This window comes from Ranitomeya variabilis, chromosome 3 (assembly GCF_051348905.1).
Source record: "Ranitomeya variabilis isolate aRanVar5 chromosome 3, aRanVar5.hap1, whole genome shotgun sequence".
NCBI classification, from domain to species: domain Eukaryota; kingdom Metazoa; phylum Chordata; class Amphibia; order Anura; family Dendrobatidae; genus Ranitomeya; species Ranitomeya variabilis.
The window spans coordinates 614,436,720-614,458,610 of NC_135234.1; positions in this window are offsets into that span (position 1 = coordinate 614,436,720).

The window sequence follows — 21,891 nt, forward strand, 5'->3', positions numbered from 1 at the left end:
GTTCTCTTGCCATTGAGAACCATAACAGTTTGACCGGCCTACAAAGGGTTAAATTAATTGGCAGAGAAAGGAGAGAAAAAAGAAGTCTGCTGAAAATTTTTTTTTTTTTTTTTTTTTTCCTTCAGTTCTGAGTGTGCTTTCAATTGAATCACTTGCAAGTCTGCCTATATTGCAGCCTTCCTCTCTCTCTCTCCTTCTAATCCTGGAATGGCTCTGTGTTCACCTGTTTAAAATGGATATTCAGAGTTTAGCTGCAGGTTTGAATAATCTCACCACGAAAGTTCAAAATTTACAAGATTTTGTTGTTCATGTTCCTATATCTGAACCTAGAATTCCTTTGCCTGAATTTTTCTCGGGGAATAGATCTTGCTTTCAAAATTTCAAAAATAATTGCAAGTTGTTTTTGTCCCTGAAATCTCGCTCTGCTGGAGATCCTGCACAGCAGGTCAGGATTGTGATTTCCTTGCTCCGGGGCGACCCTCAAGATTGGGCTTTTGCATTGGCTCCAGGGGATCCTGCGTTGCTCAATGTGGATGCGTTTTTTCTGGCCTTGGGGTTGCTTTATGAGGAACCTCATTTAGAGCTTCAGGCGGAAAAAGCCTTGATGTCCCTATCTCAGGGGCAAGATGAAGTTGAAATATACTGCCAAAAATTCCGTAAATGGTCTGTGCTTACTCAGTGGAATGAGTGCGCCCTGGCGGCGAATTTCAGAGAGGGTCTCTCTGATGCCATTAAGGATGTTATGGTGGGGTTCCCTGTGCCTGCGGGTCTGAATGAGTCCATGACAATGGCTATCCAGATCGATAGACGTCTGCGGGAGCGCAAACCTGTGCACCATTTGGCGGTGTCTACTGAGAAGACGCCAGAGAATATGCAATGTGATAGAATTCTGTCCAGAAGCGAACAGCAGAATTTTAGACGAAAAAATGGGTTGTGCTTTTATTGTGGTGATTCAACTCATGTTATATCAGCATGCTCTAAGCGCACTAAGAAGCTTGATAAGTCAGTTTCAATTGGCACTTTTCAGTCTAAGTTTATTCTATCTGTGACCCTGATTTGTTCTTTATCATCTATTACCGCGGACGCCTATGTCGACTCTGGCGCCGCTTTGAGTCTTATGGATTGGTCCTTTGCCAAACGCTGTGGGTATGATTTAGAGCCTCTTGAAACTCCTATACCTCTGAAGGGAATTGACTCCACCCCATTGGCTAGTAATAAACCACAATACTGGACACAAGTAACTATGCGAATTAATCCGGATCATCAGGAGATTATTCGCTTTCTTGTGCTGTATAATCTACATGATGTGTTGGTGCTTGGATTGCCATGGCTGCAATCTCATAACCCAGTCCTCGACTGGAAAGCTATGTCTGTGTTAAGCTGGGGATGTAAGGGGATGCATGGGGACGTACCTTTGGTTTCCATTTCATCATCTATTCCCTCTGAGATTCCTGAATTCTTGTCTGACTATCGTGACGTTTTTGAAGAACCTAAGCTTGGTTCATTACCTCCGCACCGGGAGTGCGATTGTGCCATAGATTTGATTCCGGGTAGTAAATACCCTAAGGGTCGTTTATTTAATCTGTCTGTGCCTGAACATGCTGCTATGCGAGAATATATAAAGGAGTCCTTGGAAAAGGGACATATTCGTCCTTCGTCATCTCCCTTAGGAGCCGTTTTTTTCTTTGTGTCTAAGAAAGATGGCTCTTTGAGGCCGTGTATTGATTATCGGCTTTTGAATAAAATCACGGTTAAATATCAATATCCGTTGCCACTGCTGACTGATTTGTTTGCTCGCATAAAGGGGGCCAAGTGGTTCTCTAAGATAGATCTCCGTGGGGCGTATAATTTGGTGCGAATTAAGCAGGGGGATGAGTGGAAAACCGCATTTAATACGCCCGAGGGCCACTTTGAGTATTTGGTGATGCCTTTTGGCCTTTCAAATGCCCCTTCAGTCTTTCAGTCCTTTATGCATGACATTTTCCGTGATTATTTGGATAAATTTATGATTGTGTATCTGGATGATATTCTGATTTTTTCGGATGACTGGGACTCTCATGTCCAGCAGGTCAGGAGGGTTTTTCAGGTTTTGCGGTCTAATTCCTTGTGTGTGAAGGGTTCTAAGTGCGTTTTTGGGGTTCAAAAGATTTCCTTCTTGGGATATATTTTTTCCCCCTCTTCCATCGAGATGGATCCTGTCAAGGTTCAGGCTATTTGTGATTGGACGCAACCCTCTTCTCTTAAGAGTCTTCAGAAATTTTTGGGCTTTGCTAACTTTTATCGTCGATTTATTGCTGGTTTTTCTGATGTTGTTAAACCATTGACTGATTTGACTAAGAAGGGTGCTGATGTTGCTGATTGGTCCCCTGCTGCTGTGGAGGCCTTTCGGGAGCTTAAGCGCCGCTTTTCTTCCGCCCCTGTGTTGCGTCAGCCTGATGTTGCTCTTCCTTTTCAGGTTGAGGTCGACGCTTCTGAAATCGGAGCTGGGGCGGTTTTGTCGCAGAGAAGTTCCGACTGCTCCATGATGAAACCTTGTGCTTTTTTTTCTCGTAAATTTTCGCCCGCCGAGCGGAATTATGATATTGGGAATCGGGAGCTTTTGGCCATGAAGTGGGCTTTTGAGGAGTGGCGTCATTGGCTTGAGGGGGCTAGACATCAGGTGGTGGTATTGACCGACCACAAAAATTTAATTTATCTTGAGTCCGCCAGACGCCTGAATCCTAGACAGGCGCGCTGGTCGTTGTTTTTCTCTCGGTTTAATTTTGTGGTGTCATACCTACCGGGTTCTAAGAATGTTAAGGCGGATGCCCTTTCTAGGAGTTTTGAGCCTGACTCCCCTGGTAATTCTGAACCTACAGGTATCCTTAAGGATGGAGTAATATTGTCTGCCGTTTCTCCAGACCTGCGGCGGGCCTTGCAGGAGTTTCAGGCGGATAGACCTGATCGTTGCCCACCTGGTAGACTGTTTGTTCCTGATGATTGGACCAGTAAAGTCATTTCTGAGGTTCATTCTTCTGCGTTGGCAGGTCATCCTGGAATCTTTGGTACCAGGGATTTGGTGGCAAGGTCCTTCTGGTGGCCTTCCCTGTCACGAGATGTACGAGGCTTTGTGCAGTCTTGTGACGTTTGTGCTCGGGCCAAGCCTTGTTGTTCTCGGGCTAGTGGATTGTTGTTGCCCTTGCCTATCCCGAAGAGGCCTTGGACGCACATCTCGATGGATTTTATTTCGGATCTTCCTGTTTCTCAGAAGATGTCTGTCATCTGGGTGGTGTGTGACCGTTTCTCTAAGATGGTCCATTTGGTTCCCCTGCCTAAGTTGCCTTCTTCTTCCGAGTTGGTTCCTCTGTTTTTTCAAAATGTGGTTCGTTTGCATGGTATTCCGGAGAATATCGTTTCTGACAGAGGAACCCAATTCGTGTCTAGATTTTGGCGGGCATTCTGTGCTAGGATGGGCATAGATTTGTCTTTCTCGTCTGCTTTCCATCCTCAGACTAATGGCCAGACCGAGCGGACGAATCAGACTTTGGAGACATATTTGAGGTGTTTTGTGTCTGCAGATCAGGATGATTGGGTTGCTTTTTTGCCTTTAGCGGAGTTTGCCCTCAATAATCGGGCCAGCTCTGCCACCTTGGTGTCTCCTTTTTTCTGTAATTCGGGGTTTCATCCTCGATTTTCCTCCGGTCAGGTGGAATCTTCGGATTGTCCTGGAGTGGATGCTGTGGTGGAGAGGTTGCATCAGATTTGGGGGCAGGTAGTGGACAATTTGAAGTTGTCCCAGGAGAAGACTCAGCTTTTTGCCAACCGCCGGCGTCGGGTTGGTCCTCGGCTTTGTGTCGGGGACTTGGTGTGGTTGTCTTCTCGTTTTGTCCCTATGAGGGTTTCTTCTCCTAAGTTTAAGCCTCGGTTCATCGGCCCGTACAAGATATTGGAGATTCTTAACCCTGTGTCCTTCCGTTTGGACCTCCCTGCATCTTTTTCTATTCATAATGTTTTTCATCGGTCATTATTGCGCAGGTATGAGGTACCGGTTGTGCCTTCCGTTGAGCCTCCTGCTCCGGTGTTGGTTGAGGGCGAGTTGGAGTACGTTGTGGAAAAAATCTTGGACTCTCGTGTTTCCAGACGGAAACTCCAGTATCTGGTCAAATGGAAGGGATACGGTCAGGAGGATAATTCTTGGGTGACTGCCTCTGATGTTCATGCCTCCGATCTGGTCCGTGCCTTTCATAGGGCTCATCCTGATCGCCCTGGTGGTTCTGGTGAGGGTTCGGTGCCCCCTCCTTGAGGGGGGGGTACTGTTGTGAAATTGGATTTTGGGCTCCCCCGGTGGCCACTGGTGGAATTGAACTTGTGTGCATCATCCCCTCTGTTCACCTGTTCCCATCAGGATGTGGGAGTCGCTATTTAACCTTGCTCCTCTGTCACTTCCATGCCGGTCAACATTGTAATCAGAAGCCTTTCTGTGCATGTTCCTGCTTCTAGACAACTCCCAGCTAAGTCGGACTTTTGTCCTTGTTTGTTTTTTGCATTTTGTTCCAGTTCACAGCTGCAGTTTCGTTTCTGTGTCTGGAAAGCTCTTGTGATCTGAAATTGCCACTCTGATGTTATGAGTTAATACTAGAGTCTTAAAGTAATTTCAGGATGGTATTTTGATAGGGTTTTCAGCTGACCATGAAAGTGCCCTTTCTGTCTTCCTGCTATCTAGTAAGCGGACCTCGATTTTGCTAAACCTATTTTCATACTACGTTTGTCATTTTCATCTAAAATCACCGCCAATATATGTGGGGGCCTCTGTCTGCCTTTCGGGGAAATTTCTCTAGAGGTGAGACAGGACTGTATTTTCCTCTGCCAGGATTAGTTAGTCCTCCGGCTGGCGCTGAGCGTCTAGGGATAAAACGTAGGCACGCTACCCGGCTACTGTTAGTTGTGCGGCAGGTTTAGTTCATGGTCAGTTTAAGTTTCCATCCTTCCAAGAGCTAGTTCATATTTATGCTGGGCTATGTTCTCTTGCCATTGAGAACCATAACAGTTGCCCAGGTGTCTGCACCATCAGAAGTAATCCGGGGAACAGGGCGAGATAGGGCGCCCCTAGCATTAGGAACAGAGAAAGACTCCTTGGTCCTGGGATACCCAACAACAGAGTAGTGACAAAGATCTTGTGAACTCCCGAGCCTAGACACAGCCAGAAGTCTTGGAGATGCAATGCACAATGGTGGAAAGAAGAGGACCGGATGACAAGCACCGAGGTGGCAAGAGAATTGCATATTGGATACTAAAATTAAATTGTACTCACTTTTTTGACAGACTGACAATAGCTGTGACCTACCTCATGCAAGTTCATACTTTAAATACATTAATATATTATTTTTGTTAAATTCTTTTTCCTAGAATTTTATTTTTTTATTATTTCAGGACTGTGTCACATTTCCAGAGCTAGCACATTTTAAAATGATGTTGCACCCTTTAGATGTTTGTTCTTGTTAGTCTAGAAACATATCTTTACAAAGGAAAGGCAATTTTCAGCTCAGACCTTCATTCTCTGTATATTCTACTCTTTGAATAGGTTATCTGTTTGCTGAAAACAGTGACCCAAAGGGTGCTGAGCATTCTATTTTCACAGAGTCACATATACAGAGACAGCATTTATTTGTAAAGGGGAAATTAAACAGGTCTGGTCAGGAGAGGAAAAACTCAATCCATATGGTCTCTCAAAGAAACAAGACTGGGAAAAAATATATATATACAGGTAGGTTACCTCCAAACATCTGACAAAAATCATTAGTTTTTACCTGACCTCTTTTCCTTGTTACTTCTAATAAAACTGCACCTTGCATCTGACATGATTTTCTACAGAGGTTGTGTGCTGATCTTTTTTTCAACATTGCCTTATATAATAAGATGGAATTTCAGGATAGACATTCAATTTATCTAAATAGATTCAAAATTTGGTGATTGTAACCTCCTATTATATCTCTGAATGCCATGTAAGCAAATACAACAGCGTCAAATGTCGTGATTCACAATATCTGCTGTCAGTGACGGCAATATTTTGCGAAATATGAACACTTAATACAAAATGGATCATCCTGATATGAGTATTTTAATAGATCAGCTAAAGAGTGAGAGAGCTCATGGTTCCAAGAATATTTATTCTCCACTCAACCAGCCTGACCAACAGCTGCAGCTTGTACTAAGCAGAGTGAGATCTCAGCAGCAGGAGACACTATGATGAGCTGTCAGTCAGACTGGGTGGGCGGAGATTGAGTCTAAATGTTCACAAACTATTGAAACAGCCATTCTGATATTGATTTTCAAAGTAAGTACATCAGCCTCATTGGGTCTACAAGATCTATTTGGTAATATATGCAGTTTGTAATGTAAAATCAGGTACTAGATCCAGTTTAATGATTCTTTAATATTATTTATGATAAAATGTAAAGACTTTTCCAAAATCTATGAAAGAGATTTTTAAGAAGACTGGTTTAGATCCCTAATCCTGTTTTTTTTGCCTGTGCTGTCTTCCATTAATAGATGATTCTTACTATACAGCTGGAGCTTGAACAGCTCATTGAGCATTTCTGAACATTTGCTGCTTATACTAAATATATGAACAATTTCTGAAATAGTAGAAATAATTAACAGACATTTGAATATTTATGCATCTGCCAAGAATGAATATATCGAGTATGCAAAAATGTTTGAATAATTCTGTAAACTGACAAAATTAACAAATAAAATCAGTGTGTATTGATATTGACATGTAATTGTGGAATTTAAAAAAAATGTAAAGAGAATTTGACTAAACCATGATACTCTATTTATGTTTCAATTAGCTCCTGCCTATCTGTACAAAATATCTCCTGTCATATATAAGGCCTGTCCCACACGTCCAGATAATTCCGGTACCGGAAACAATCGGTACTGGAATTATCCGTATCCGTGTGCCCCTACGTTTCTGGTGTACATCAGTGTGGCACACTTGCGGCACACGTGTGCCGCCCGTGTGCCCACTGGGTACCACACGCACCGTGCTGGGTACCACACGTACCAGCATCTGGTGCTGAATCCGTGATTCATATCTTCTGTGCAGCAGCGTTTGCTGCATAGAAGATATGAATAATAGTGTTTAAAAGAAAGATCTATCTGTCCGCCGCCCTCCCACCCCCTGTGCGCCCCCCCCCCGCTGTTCTGAAAATACTCACCCGCTTCCCTCGTTGGCTGTCGCTGCTTCCTGTCCTGGCCGCTCCTTCTACTGTATGCGGTCACGTGGGGCCGCCGATTACAGTCATGAATATGCGGCTCCACCCCTATGGGAGGTGGAGCCGCATATTCATGACTGTAATCGGCGGCCCCACGTGACCGCATACAGTAGAAGGAGCGGCCAGGACAGGAAGCAGCGACAGCCAACGAGGGAAGCGAGTGAGTATTTTCAGAACAGCAGGGGGGGCGCACAGGGGGTGGGAGGGCGGCGGACAGATAGATCTTTCTTTTAAACACTATTATTCATATCTTCTATGCAGCAAACGCTGCTGCACAGAAGATGTGAATCGCGGATTCAGCACCATGTGGGGGGGACAGCGCTTACTGTAGCGCTGTCTCCTGCACGCCACACGGAGAACGTCCGTGTGAGGTACGTGTTTTACACGGACCCATTGACTTTAATGGGTCCGTGTAATACGTGCGCTCCCACGAACACTGACATGTCTCCGTGTTTGGCACACGGAGACACGGTCCGCAAAAAATCAATGACATCTGCACAGATGCATTGATTTTAATGGGTCTACGTGTGTCAGTGGCTCCGGTACGTGAGGAAACTGTCACCTCACGTACGGAGCCACTGACGTGTGAAACCGGCCTAACAGAGAAGAAAAATAAAATGGAATCAGCTGTTATTGTAAAGCGTCACATTAGTGATTGCATTAAATAGTGCTATTTATCACCTAAAAACAAGTTGGAGGTGTTGACATGTGTCCCACAAAATGCAATAACTAATGTATAAATATATCACTTTTACGTAGTTGACAGCAAATGTAATACAGGAGTCAATTCATTTTTGTAAAACATAGAATCAGAATTGCAGAAACAGATCAATTATCAGAAACACATGAAATCCAATAGGAACTCCATGTCTTTTTGAACCTATATGCAGCCTCAAATAAAACATTTGGGCTTATTTTACAGACACAATTGTCCTGCTCGGACACGTAAAGACTCATTCATTAGCTCTGATGAAAGTAGCGCAAAAAGTCTAATGTGAAGCTCGGGTTTATATTAGGACTAGTGATGAGCGAAAATACTCGTTACTCGAGATTTCTCGAGCACGCTCTGGGGTCCTCCGAGTATTTTTTAGTGCTCAGAGATTTAGTTTTTCTTGCCACCGCTGAATGATTTACATCTGTTAGCCAGCATAAGTACATGTGGGGGTTGCCTAGCAACATCACTAATTAGGACTCATCAAAAATGTAAAGAATATTCCAATAATTCCTAGTAAGTTCAAGTCCCATTACTACCATCACCTATTAAAAAAATGGGAGCAAGTGACCTCATTTGTAGAATTGTAGCTGTCCGAGTATTCACTGAGTTCAATGGTGAAGTGGCTGTGATGGCTTGCAGTCCTCCTCGTTAATGAAGTACTCCCATCAAAGCTTTTATTCTCTTACTGTATTGCAGTCATCCTATTATCCTCTTTGGTTCTTCACCCAGCTGCTCCTCCTCCAGCTCCACAAGGGACTTTTGCGGTGACTCCTGAGTTATATAGGGAAATTTAACCTCCGTTTACAAAATAGAGCTTAGAACGATTCAGCTAGTCTGTTTTTATTCAAATGATGTCATAGACCTAATGGAAAAGAGAAGAGTTAGCTGGGTTGAAGGGCAAAATGAGCAATAGTATGTACAGTGGTTTGCAAAAGTATTCTCTCGAAACCCTCAGCATTTTTCGAGTATTGCTACCTCACTACCTGGGATTTCACTTTTTTTAAGGTATGTATCAGTTTATTTAAAGAACATGCCTACAACTGTGAATGTTTGGTTTAATTTTTTTGTGAAGCAAACAACTAATAGGGCAAAATAAATGAAAATTCAGAGTTCATTACTTTATTCACCTCCCTAAAGTTAGTACTTCGCAGCGCCTTCTTTTGTGACAATTACAGCTGCAAGTCACTTTGGGTAAGTCTCTATGAGCTTTCCACATTTTGCCACTGCGATTTTTGCCCATTCCTCATGGCAAAACTGCTCCAGCTCCTTCAAGTTGCATGGTTTTCTCTGGTAAACGGCAATCTTCAAGTCTGACCACAGACTCTAAATTGGATTAAGGTCTGGACTTTGACTAGGCCACTCCAAAACATTAATGTTTCCCCTTAAACCACTCCAGTGTTTAGCAGTATGCTTTGGGTGATTGTCTTGTTGGAATGTAAACCTCTGTCCCAGTCTCAAATCACTGACAAACTGAAAAAGTGTTTGCTTAAGAATATCCCTGTATTTTGCACCATCCATCTTCATCTTGACACAGACCATTCTTCATCTTGACACAGACTGTTCCTGCTGCTGAAAAACATTCCCACAGCATGATACTGCCACCAACATGTTTCACTGTGGGGATGGTGTTCTTAGAATGATGCGCTGTGTTGGTTTGGGTCCACACATAGCGTTTACCTTGGTGGCCGAAAAATTAAATTTTGGTCTCATCTAACCACAAAATGACCCTTACAATTTTTTTGTGTAGGTAAAGGCTTTTTTTCTGCTCAAATTTATATAAAGGCTAATATATAACTGCAGCGCCCCAGAGACCTGGTCGTTGCAGTAACGTCGCTCTGCCACTAAGGGGAGTGATGGTACATCTGATTGCACTAAAGGAGTTCACCTGACCAGGTATCACAGTCACACATTACACTTCACACTCTGGCCACCAGGGGGAGAAAAGGGTTCTATGTATTAGGCCACTCCTCACACTTGGGTAAAACTGGGGGCTGGATAGGAAGTTAGAGAGAAGCTGACTGGGTTTTGCCCAGGCAACACCTAGTGAGAGAAGAGGTTGCTTGGGAAGATTCAGGGGGGTCCCTGTCAGGGGTGGGATCCTGACAGTGGCCTAGCAAACAGGACAGATCGTTACGGAACCGCGCCTGCACTTCATTGCGGCGGTATCTTAAGAAAGGATAAGAAGCGAGGTTTATTGTGGAGAAGTAAGAAACGAGATCACAGCACAAAGGCGAAAGAACCAGTAGGAGTCGTGCCCCGAGATCGGCAACATCCTACTGAGGCGCGTAGCCGGTGGCCGGAACGCCGAGGAAGTATTGGGCTCTAAGCATTACTTCAAACCAACGGCAGGGCAGTTAACTCTAGGTTGGCTGTCTCACCTAAATCACCTAATGAAGACAACAGAGGCAAATTGTGGGAGAGGGGTGTCTCTAGGGTCCCTATAAAATAGCTCCAGGCCTACCCCGTCATACGGGTGCGTCCTATCCATATCATCTGGGGGACGGAGAGAAAGAACAGAAACATACACGACAGTTGTGAGGACTATCCCGTGGTGCTCAGCAGGGAAGTACTACAACACCCAGGCGCTAGTAGGTAGGCACTGATTTCCACCTGCAAAGGGAACTCTGGATGTGCCTTCGGACCGGCCGGTCTCAGCCAGCCCTGTTAGCAGTGCTCTGGATTGCGGATCCCTAAGCCTTCAGTAAAGAGGTAAAGAGACTGCAACCCTGTGTCCTCGTTATTTCATCGCACCTTGCACCACGCACCGTCATCACACCTTTCATTGGACGCCCCTTAGCAGGGTCACGGACCGGGTCTAGCCACCGTGACAACCCCAGGACCGAGACAGAGAGGCCCGGTACCGAGTACCCCGCGGCCCTGCATCTGGGGGCGCTCCATAAGGCTATGGAGTATACGGCTTATTGTGGTCGCATGGACAGATACTCCAGTCTCTGCTTGGGAACTGTTCAGCACCTTCAGGATTACTTTTGTTATCTGTGCTGCCTCTCTGATTAATGCCCTCTTTCCCAGGCTGAGAGTGTTGGTGGTAAGCCCTCACTGGACAGGTTTGTTGTGGCACCATGTTCTTTCCATTTGATAATAATGGATTTGATGGGGTACCTGGGAATCATCAGAGATTGTGATTTATTTTTGTTATAACCCAACTCTGACTTGTACTTCACAACCACTTTGTACCTGACTTGTATGGAGATCTTCTTGGTCTTCATGGTGTTGTTTGGTTAGTGGCACCTCTTGCTTAACCCCTTTCTGCCATTGGACGTACTATTCCGTCCATGTGGGGTGGGCCCTAATTCCCAAGGACGGAATAGTACGTCCAACACGATCGGCCGCTCTCACGGGGGGAGCGCGGCCGATCGCGGCCGGGTGTCAGCTGCCTATCGCAGATGACATCCGGCACTATGTGCCAGGAGCGGTCACGGACCGCCCCCGGCACATTAACCCCCGGCACACCGCGATCAAACATGATCGCGGTGTGCCGGCGGTACAGGGAAGCATCGCGCAGGGAGGGGGCTCCCTGCGCGCTTCCCTGAGACCCCCGGAGCAACGCGATGTGATCACGTTGCTGCGAGGGTCTCCTACCTCCTATCCCTGCAGGCCCCGGATCCAAAATGGCCACGGGGCTGCATCCGGGTCCTGCAGGGATTACTTCCGGGTGCCGTGCAGGCTGCAGATGAAAGCTGCAGCCTGCACGGCTGTAAGTGAGATCGGTGATCTGACAGAGTGCTGTGCACACTGTCAGATCAACGATCTGTAATGTCCCCCCCTGGGACAAAGTAAAAAAGTAAAAAAAAAAATTCCCACATGTGTAAAAAAAAAAAAAGAAAAAAAAAATTCCTAAATAAAGAAAGAAAACAAAAATATTATTCCCATAAATACATTCCTTTATCTAAATAAAAAAAATCAAACAATAAAAGTACACATATTTAGTATCGCCGCGTCCGTAACGACCCCACCTATAAAACTATATCACTAGTTAACCCCTTCAGTGAACACCGTAAAAAAAAAAAAAAACGAGGCAAAAAACAACGCTTTATTCTCATACCGCCAAACAAAAAGTAGAATAACACGCGGTCAAAAAGACGGATATAAATTACCATGGTACCGCTGAAAACGTCATCTTGTCCCGCAAAAAACGAGCCGCCATATAGCATCATCAGCAAAAAAATAAAAAAGTTATAGTCCTCAGAATAAAGCGATGCCAAAATAATTATTTTTTCTATAAAATAGTTTTTATCGTATAAAAGCGCCAAAACATAAAAAAATGATATAAATGAGGTATCGCTGTAATCGTACTGACCCGAAGAATAAAACTGCTTTATCAATTTTACCAAACGCGGAACGGTATAAACGCCTCCCCCAAAAGAAATTCATGAATAGCTGGTTTTTGGTCATTCTGCCTCACAAAAATCGGAATAAAAAGCGATCAAAAAATTTCCCGTGCCCGAGCATGTTACCAATAAAAACGTCAACTCGTTCCGCAAAAAACAAGACCTCACATGACTCTGTGGACTCAAATATGGAAAAATTATAGCTCTCAAAATGTGGTAACGCAAAAAATATTTTTTGCAATAAAAAGCTTCTTTCAGTGTGTGATGGCTGCCAATCATAAAAATCAGCTAAAAAACCCGCTATAAAAGTAAATCAAACCCCCCTTCATCACCCCCTTAGTTAGGGAAAAATAAAAAAATTTTAAAAATGTATTTATTTCCATTTTACCATTAGGGTTAGGGTTAGGGCTAGGGTTAGGGTTAGGGTTAGGGCTAGGGTTGGGGCTAGGGTTAGGGTTAGGGCTAGGGTTGGGGCTAGGGTTAGGGTTGGGGCTAGGGTTGGGGCTAGGGTTAGGGTTGGGGCTAGGGTTAGGGCTAGGGTTAGGGTTAAGGCTACAGTTAGGGTTAGGGTTTGGATTACATCTACGGTTGGGAATAGGGTTGGGATTAGGGTTAGGGGTGTGTCTGGGTTAGAGGTGTGGTTAGGGTTACCATTGGGATTAGGGTTAGGGGTGTGTTTGGATTAGGGTTTCAGTTATAATTGGGGGGTTTCCACTGTTTAGGCACATCAGGGGCTCTCCAAATGCGACATGGCGTCCGATCTCAATTTCAGCCAATTTTGCGTTGAAAAAGTAAAACAGTGCTCCTTCCCTTCCGAGCTCTCCCGTGCACCCAAACAGGGGTTTACCCCAACATATGGGGTATCAGCGTACTCGGAACACATTGGAGAACAACTTTTGGGGTCCAATTTCTCCTGTTACCCTTGGGAAAATACAAAACTGGGGGCTAAAAAATAATTTTTTGGGGAAAAAATATTTTTTATTTGCATGGCTCTGCGTTATAAACTGTAGTGAAACACTTGGGGGTTCAAAGCTCTCACAACACATCTAGATGAGTTCCTTAGGGGGTCTACTTTCCAAAATGGTGTCACTTGTGGGGGGTTTCTACTGTTTAGGTACATTAGGGCCTCTGCAAACGCAATGTGATGCCTGCAGACCATTCCATCTAAGTCTGCATTCCAAATGGCGCTCCTTCCCTTCCGAGCCCTCCCATGCGCCCAAACGGTGGTTCCCCCCCACATATGGGGTATCAGCGTACTCAAGACAAATTGGACAACAACTTTTGGGGTCCAATTTCTCCTGTTACCCTTGGGAAAATACAAAACTGGGGGCTAAAAAATAATTTTGGGGGGAAATTTTTTTTTTTAATTTTCACGCCTATGCGTTATAAACTGTAGTGAAACACTTGAGGGTTCAAAACTCTCACAGCACATCTAGATGAGTTGCTTAGGGGGTCTACTTTCCAAAATGGTGTCAATTGTGTTTTTTTTTACTGTTTAGGTACATTAGGGCTCTGCAAACGCAATGTGACGCCTGCAGACCATTCCATCTAAGTCTGCATTCAAAATGGCGCTCCATCCCTTCCGAGCCCTCCCATGCGCCCAAACAGTGGTTCCCCCCACATATGGGGTATCAGCGTACTCAGGACAAATTGGACAACAACTTTTGGGGTCCAATTTCTCCTGTTACCCTCGGGAAAATACAAAACTGGGGGCTAAAAAACAATTTTTGTGGGAAAAAAATGTTTGTTTTATTTTTATGGCTCTGCATTATAAACTTCTGTGAAGCACTTGGTGGGTCAAAGTGCTCACCACACCTCTAGATAAGTTCCTTAGGGGGTCTACTTTCCAAAATGGTGTCACTTGTGGGGGGTTTCAATGTTTAGGCACATTAGTGGCTCTCCAAACGCAACATGGCGTCCCACCTCAATTCCTGTCAATTTTGCATTGAAAAGTCAAACGGCGCTCCTTCCCTTCCAAGCTCTCCTATGTGCCCAAACAGTGGTTTACCCCCACATATGGGGTATCAGCGTACTCAGGACAAATTGGACAACAACTTTTGGGGTCCAATTTCTTCTCTTACCCTTGGAAAAATAAAAAATTGCTGGCGAAAAGATCATTTTTGTGAAAAAATATGATTTTTTATTTTTACGGTTCTGCATTATAAACTTCTGTGAAGCACTTGGTGAGTCAAAGTGCTCACCACACCTCTAGATAAGCTCCTTAGGGGGTCTACTTTCCAAAATGGTGTCACTTGTGGGGGGTTTCAATGTTTAGGCATATCAGGGGCTCTCCAAACGCAACATGGCGTCCCATCTCAATTCCAGTCAATTTTGCATTGAAAAGTAAAATGGCGCTCCTTCGCTTCCGAGCTCTGTCATGCGCCCAAACAGTGGTTTACCCCCACATATGGGGTATCGGCGTACTCAGGACAAATTGTACAACATCTTTTGGGGTCCATTTTCTCCTGTTACCCTTGGTAAAATAAAACAAGTTGGAGCTGAAGTAAATTTTGTGTGAAAAAAAAGTTAAATGCTCATTTTTATTTAAACATTCTAAAAATTCCTGTGAAACATACAAAGGGTTAATAAACTTCTTGAATGTGGTTTTGAGCACCTTGAGGGGTGCAGTTTTCAGAATGGTGTCACACTTGGGTATTTTCTATCATATAGACCCCTCAAAATGACTTCAAATGAGATGTGGTCCCTAAAAAAAAATGGTGTTGTGAAAATGAGAAATTGCTGGTCACATTTTAACCCTTATAACTCCCTAACAAAAAAAAATGTTGGTTTCCAAAATTGTGCTGATGTAAAGTAGACATGTGGGAAATGTTACTTATTAAGTATTTTGTGTGACATATCACTGTGATTTAATTGCATAAAAATTCAAAGTTGGAAAATTGCGAAATTTTCACAATTTTTGCCAAATTTCCCTTTTTTTCACAAATAAACGCAGGTAATATCAAAGAAATTTTACCACTATCATGAAGTACAGTATGTCACGAGAAAACAGTGTCAGAATCACCGGGATCCGTTGAAGCGTTCCAGAGTTATAACCTCATAAATGGACAGTGGTCAGAATTGTAAAAATTGGCCCGGTCCATAACGTGCAAACCACCCTTGGGGGTGAAGGGGTTAATGATTTTGCAGCCTCTGTGGCCTTTCAGAAAAGGTAGAAAATGTATATAATGACAGACCATGTGACACTTAGATTGCACACAGGTGGACTTCCTTTCACTAAGCATTTGTGTCAGGACTCAAACTCAGCAGCTCTTGTGCACCAAGCGTCAGCTCTTCCCTCTGATCTATTAAGCTTGCTGGACAGCTCTTTGCTATCCCAGTTACTAGTACCTGTGTTGTTCCTGATTGTCTCCACTCTGATTAAATACCCTACTTAAACCTGGCATTGCACTTCCTTCCTTGTGAGATTATTGAGCTCCCAGCGTTAAGTCAAGCTTCCTTTCACCTGCTCCTTCATTCTAAGACTATACTGCTGCTACCATGTAACGACCCATGGCTATTCCTGACTATGGATCCTGCTGATCATTTATCTACATTGCTGCTCTGTGTACTGTCCCCTGGCTATTCTTGACTACACTACCTGCTGGTGCTGCCCCTAGTGGTTGCAATACCACTACTGCAACCCAGGTCAGTCCATAGCAATGCGACTAAAGAAGGTAATTGCTTGAACCAGAAATTTTTAGGGGCTTCATCACAAAAAGGGTGAATACATATGCACATGCCAATTTTTAGTTATTTTTTCCAGAACTTTAATTTATGCTTGTATTTTTCTCACTTCACCAACTTAGACTATTTAGTGCTGATGCATCACACACAAATCGGATTATATAAATATTTAAACACAGGTTGTAATGTAACAAAATGGTAAAAAGCCAAGGGGGTGAATACTTTCACAAGCCAGTGTATTAAGAGGAACAAAACCTTGATGGGAGTGATTCTATATTTGATTGCAGACTTGTGAATCCTCACATCGCACGGCGCTGGGAGAGGAGGGGCGTGACCGCAGGTATGCAGTTTGCATACATTGGTCACATGCCGACTAGTCTGTATCTGGCTTCACTCAATGGAAGTGTATTGGACGGAGCCAAATGCAGTCTAGTCGGAATGTGACTGGAAGTATGCAAATCGTACACGTGTGCTTGCATGACCACTCGCTACCAACACTGGAAAATCTTCACAGTGTGAGATGTGAGGATTCACAAGTCTGCAGTCACATAGATTGACTGCAGATTTTTAATCTAAGGAAGGAGAGACCCTTTAATGTTTACAAAAATTATGGAAAAAGCTGGTCATGTAGCCCTTGCCTCTATCCTAATATGGCTTGTACCAAGATGAGAAGTTATCTGGCATCCATAAGATAATGGATACATTCCTGATGGCTAGGGTCTAGTGATGAGCGAGCATACTCGTTGCTTGGGTTTTCCAGAACACACTCGGGTGATCTCCGAGTATTTGTTAGTGCTCGGAGATTTAGTTTTGTCACCTCAGCTGCATGATTTACAGCTGTTGGACAGCTTGAATACATGTGGGAATTCCCTATCAAAACAGGTGTTCCTCACATGTATTCAGCCTGTCTAGCAGCCGTAATATCATGCAGCTGCGGCAACGAAAACAAAATCTCCGAGCACTAACAAATACTCGGAGACCACCCGAGCAATGAGTATACTCGCTCATCACTACTAGGGTCCCATCGTTGGGCGCTCTATCAATCCTGCTGTGCGCAAGTCCTATTTGCAGCTCTCCCATTAAGGATTAAAGGGAACCTGTCATCCAAAAATCGAAGATGAGCTGCGGCCACCGGCATCAGGGGCTTATCTACAGCATTCTGTAATGCTGTAGATAAGCCCCCAAAGTATCCTGAAAGATGAGAAAAAGAGGTTATATTATACTCACCCAGGGGCGGTTCCGCTGCGGTTCGGGTCCGATCGGCGACGCGGTCTGGTCCGGGGCCTCCCATCTTCTTACGATGACGTCCTCTTCTTGTCTTCATGCCGCCGCTCCTAGGCAGGCGTACTTTGTCTGCATTGTTGAGGGCAGAGCAAAGTACTGCAGTGCGCAGGCGCCGGGAAAGGTCAGATAGACCTCACTGAATTCCATTAAACTCAGTCACATATTAGGGATTCTAGACCCTAATTTCTCCTGATTAATTAATGTGTTTGGATCCTTTGGACCAGATTTTGGCTTTTAAAAAGTCCAGACCTCAGATATCTGTCTGGAGTAACAATAAGGGCTCCTTCTCACTTGCAAGAAATACGTCCGTGTCTCGCAGGTAAAAACCCTCCTCTGGCGCCGGCACTCCAGAGCGGAGCGTGCGGCCGCACAGCAATACATGGAGCTGCACGCTCCGCTCTGGAGTGCCGGCGCCAGAGGAGGGTTTTTACCTGCGAGACTCGGACGTATTTCTCGCAAGTGAGAAGGAGCCCTAATGAGTAAAATCACAACCTACTACCTCTGCGCTAAATCTGAAGTGTTCCCTAGTCTCAGGAACTAGTAATATGTTTCCTTTCCTTAAGCTGTATTCTTTCATCTCAAATGCATGGGAAACAAATATGTATGCCACGATGTTTCTTTGTGCAATCTTCAGCCTATGTGCATGTGTTGAGTATTTTCAACAGTTTTGTCTGCAGCGAAAACAGAATGTTGGTAGGAAAAATCCTGCACAAAATACGCACATTTTTAACACATTTTTAAAGCATTTTTACTTGCATTTATTTGTCAACTTTTTTCAGCAAAAACATTGAAAGAATTAACATGCTGCTGATTTGAAAAAGCATTGGTTGAACAAATCCGCGAGGAAGAAATAAGCAGCATATACATGAGATCTCAGAAATCTGATTCACTTCGGTAATAATTTAAAAAACACTGTATTTGTTCTGAGGCAAAAACAAGCAGAAAAAAATTAGGCAAAAATGCAGCATGTAACCAAACCCTTAATCTGAACCATCAATATACATTACTTGATGAGAACATATATCATGTCATCTGACAGGTCTGAACTTGAACACGGCAGGACACGGCATTAGGAAATGTTGAATTGCAGGGTGATATAATTTCAGTCTTTTCTTTTCAATAATTATTATTAACATTTACAACAAATATATTAGGGGATAAGAGGGAAAGAAGGAGGGAGGAAGAGTAGGGGTGGGAAGGGGAAGATACAAACAAAAGAGGACTACAAAGTCCTAACAAGATCTTCAACATCATATTCAGAATAACATTCAATCTTAATTCATATGAGTTTGAGTTTATAACACACTTTAAATCATTGTTCAGGGTATATTTCCAGCCACTTTGCCCATTTTTTAGCATATTTGCTATAGTAGTCATTAGCATTTGCAAATTTTTGTTCATAAAATCTATGCATATTGATTTTGTCTATGATGTCAGAAAAATGGGTGGGGTTGGGTTCTTCCAATGGTAGGCTATGGAGTGTTTTATGACCAGAAAAATATGAATTATGATAGGTCTGACTGCTGGCTTTATGTTTTCCATATCTAATGATAAGAGAGCCATTTGTGGTGTAATTATGATACTGCAACCATAAATTCTATTGATCAAGTTAGAGGTTTGAGCCCACAGAGAATTAATTTTAGGACATTTCCAAAACATATGTAGAAGACTCCCATAGCTTCTACAGTCTTTTCATGTATTAAACAACCAAGCAAACTTACTAATCCAGGGCATGCATAGAAATCATGGGACCCTGTAACTGCCATATTTGCTCCCCAGAAAGAAAATATAAAAAAAATAATATTCAGCAAGGTCACAGAAGAGCAATGGTCACAGCTTTACAGCCCTTACGAAGTAATCTTGTTCCTATTGAAGACCCTTAGGGTTCGCTCACACGGACTAGTGCAATCCGATAAAAAAAAAAATAATCGGATTGCACTCCAACTAGTGTTATTCTATGGAGCTGTGCACATCTGCGATTATTTTATCATGCCGATTTGGCATGGGAAAGCAATCGCAGCATGCTGCGAGTGGCTGCCAGAATCAGATCGCACTCACTCTTACAAGCCTATGGGTGCGTGTGAAACAATGGACTACACTCAGATGTCACCCGAGTGCAGTGCGATTCCTGTGGACGCCGGCAATGGAGGAGATGGAGAAATTAATTTTTCCGTCTTCTCCACACCAGTGCTCCAATCTTCTCTAATATGGAGCACAGCGGAGCTGGAACCGAGTGTCATTAGCATATCGTATCCAATGCTCCCTCATCCGATGCTATACACTAGTGTGACTCCAGCCTTAGTGTTCCCATGTACTAAGATAACAACGTGCCCCACAAACAGAGTATGATACCTGCCATTCATACAGTATAATGGCCCCCACATCACTCAACAAAGTATGATGGACCCCACATAACCCTTCACACTGTATAATGGCCCCTACATAGCCCTACAAACAGTATAATGGCCCACCACAAATGTATTAGAAAAATTAGAATGTTTTGAATAACTATTTTTGAGGAAGGAAGATGAATGAATGAATGAATGAATGAATGAATAATTGTCATTCTGAGTGCATCATACATGTTATGCTAGTTTTCTGGTGGTCACAATTTTTTATGCAACATGTTGTAAATTATAGCGGAAATGTACTGTAGATTTCTAATTTTGGTGCAGCATGAAAGATGCATCAAATTTATTAAAAGAACTGCACTTCTGGCAGATCTTAGTCCAGCAGGCCTTTCTTCCATTTGTATTTATCTACTTTAAGAACAATTAACATGTTATTCGTATGACAGCTGAAAATGTTCCTCTGAGTCTGTATGTTTTGAGTGGAAAGTAACATCACCAATTTATTTCCGATCTTCCTGGATGAATAGATTCATATAAATGCAAATCATTATTTTGGCGTGCTGACTGATGATAACAAATGACAGCGACGCGTCTTTTGAATACTTTAACAAGACCCATAATTATAAAAGCTTCTGATGTTCTACCAGTGTATTGCACAATGTACAAGCCCAGCTCTGATAACTGATGACAACGTTACAGGATTCAGAGCAGCATAAAAATGGCTTCAAATTGCTCCTTGTCAAAAGACACTGATTGCTGGCAGAAGCACAGGACAGTTTTTTCTTTATTCATTTCTGAATTCCGAATTAACCAGGAGTGAACTGATAAAAAGTACTGAGAAAGGGCTTACACTTTTACAAATGATTAAACAATATACATTTTGCCATGAAAAGGAAAACATTCACTGAAAACGGCAAGTACGTTAATGCAGAGGCTAATTCCTGAATTTTTAATTAATGCATTCAATTAGACGGTCTCACCATGGATAATATAAAGTCATAAACAAATGAATTAATATAGTTATTACCCCTGAATTGTGGTGTTTTAGTCGACTCAACAGGGCAAAGTGCAACATAAGCCAACAAACAATTAGAAAGGAGAATTTTTATAAAGAGCTATAACTAGTGACGAGCGAGTATACTCGTTACTCGAGATTTCTTGAGCACGCTCGGGTGTCCTCCGAGTATTTTTTAGTGCTCGGAGATTTAGTTTTCTTCGCTGCAGCTGAAGATTTACATCTGTTCGCCAGCATAAGTACATGTGGGGAATCCCTAGCAACCAGGCAACCCCCACATGTACTTATGCTGGCTAACAGATGTAAATCATTCAGCTGTGGCAAGAAAAACTAAATCTCCGAGCACTAAAGAATACTCGAAGGACCCCCGAGCGTGCTCGAGAAACCTGGAGTAATGAGTATATTCGCTCATCACTAGCTATAACAAGTTACATAAAGTGGCATAGCAACATTTTAAATAGGGCAGTGCTCTACTATGACTGCAATCAGAAACGTACGTTCAGAAAGTGGAAATGCTATAACTATTATGGTAGCAACAGTCATTTATCAATTTTCATCATTTTTCGTGGTGACTGAAAGGACTAGTCATTGGGGGGCAGTAACCCGCCAGATTCTCCCACCTCACACACACACAAAGGCATATAAGGAGAGACCTGTTTATCATGCAGAGCCAAATGGAGAGTAGTAGCCGATTGAACAGAATTATCACTGCTGCAGCTGGAGCTGAAGTCAAAGTAAAACATGGGTATTGGCAAAAACTGAGTGCGGTATAAGTTATGAGATGACTTTATTCTTTGGGTCGGTGCGATTACAGCAATACCAGATTAATATCGGGTTTTTATGTTTGGCAGCTGTTACACACTAAAATTCACTTTTTATTTAAAAAACGCATCACCATATTTATACAGCTATAAATTTTCCATATGATTACAGCGATACCCCATTTATATTGTTTTTTATGTTTTGGTTCTTTTACACAATAAATCTGTTTTATAGAAAAAAATATTATTTTTGCATTGCTTTATTCTGAGAGCTAGAACTTTTGTTATTTTTCTGCTGATGGAACTTTATAGAAGCTTGTTTTTTGCTGGACAAAATGACATTTTCCGCTATACCATTTTTATTTACATTTGTTTTATTGCACTTTTTGTTTGGCAATATAATGAAAAAGCATAGTTTTTTGCCTCTTTTTTTTTACAGTGTTCACTGAAGGTGTTAACTAGTGGAACTGTTTTAT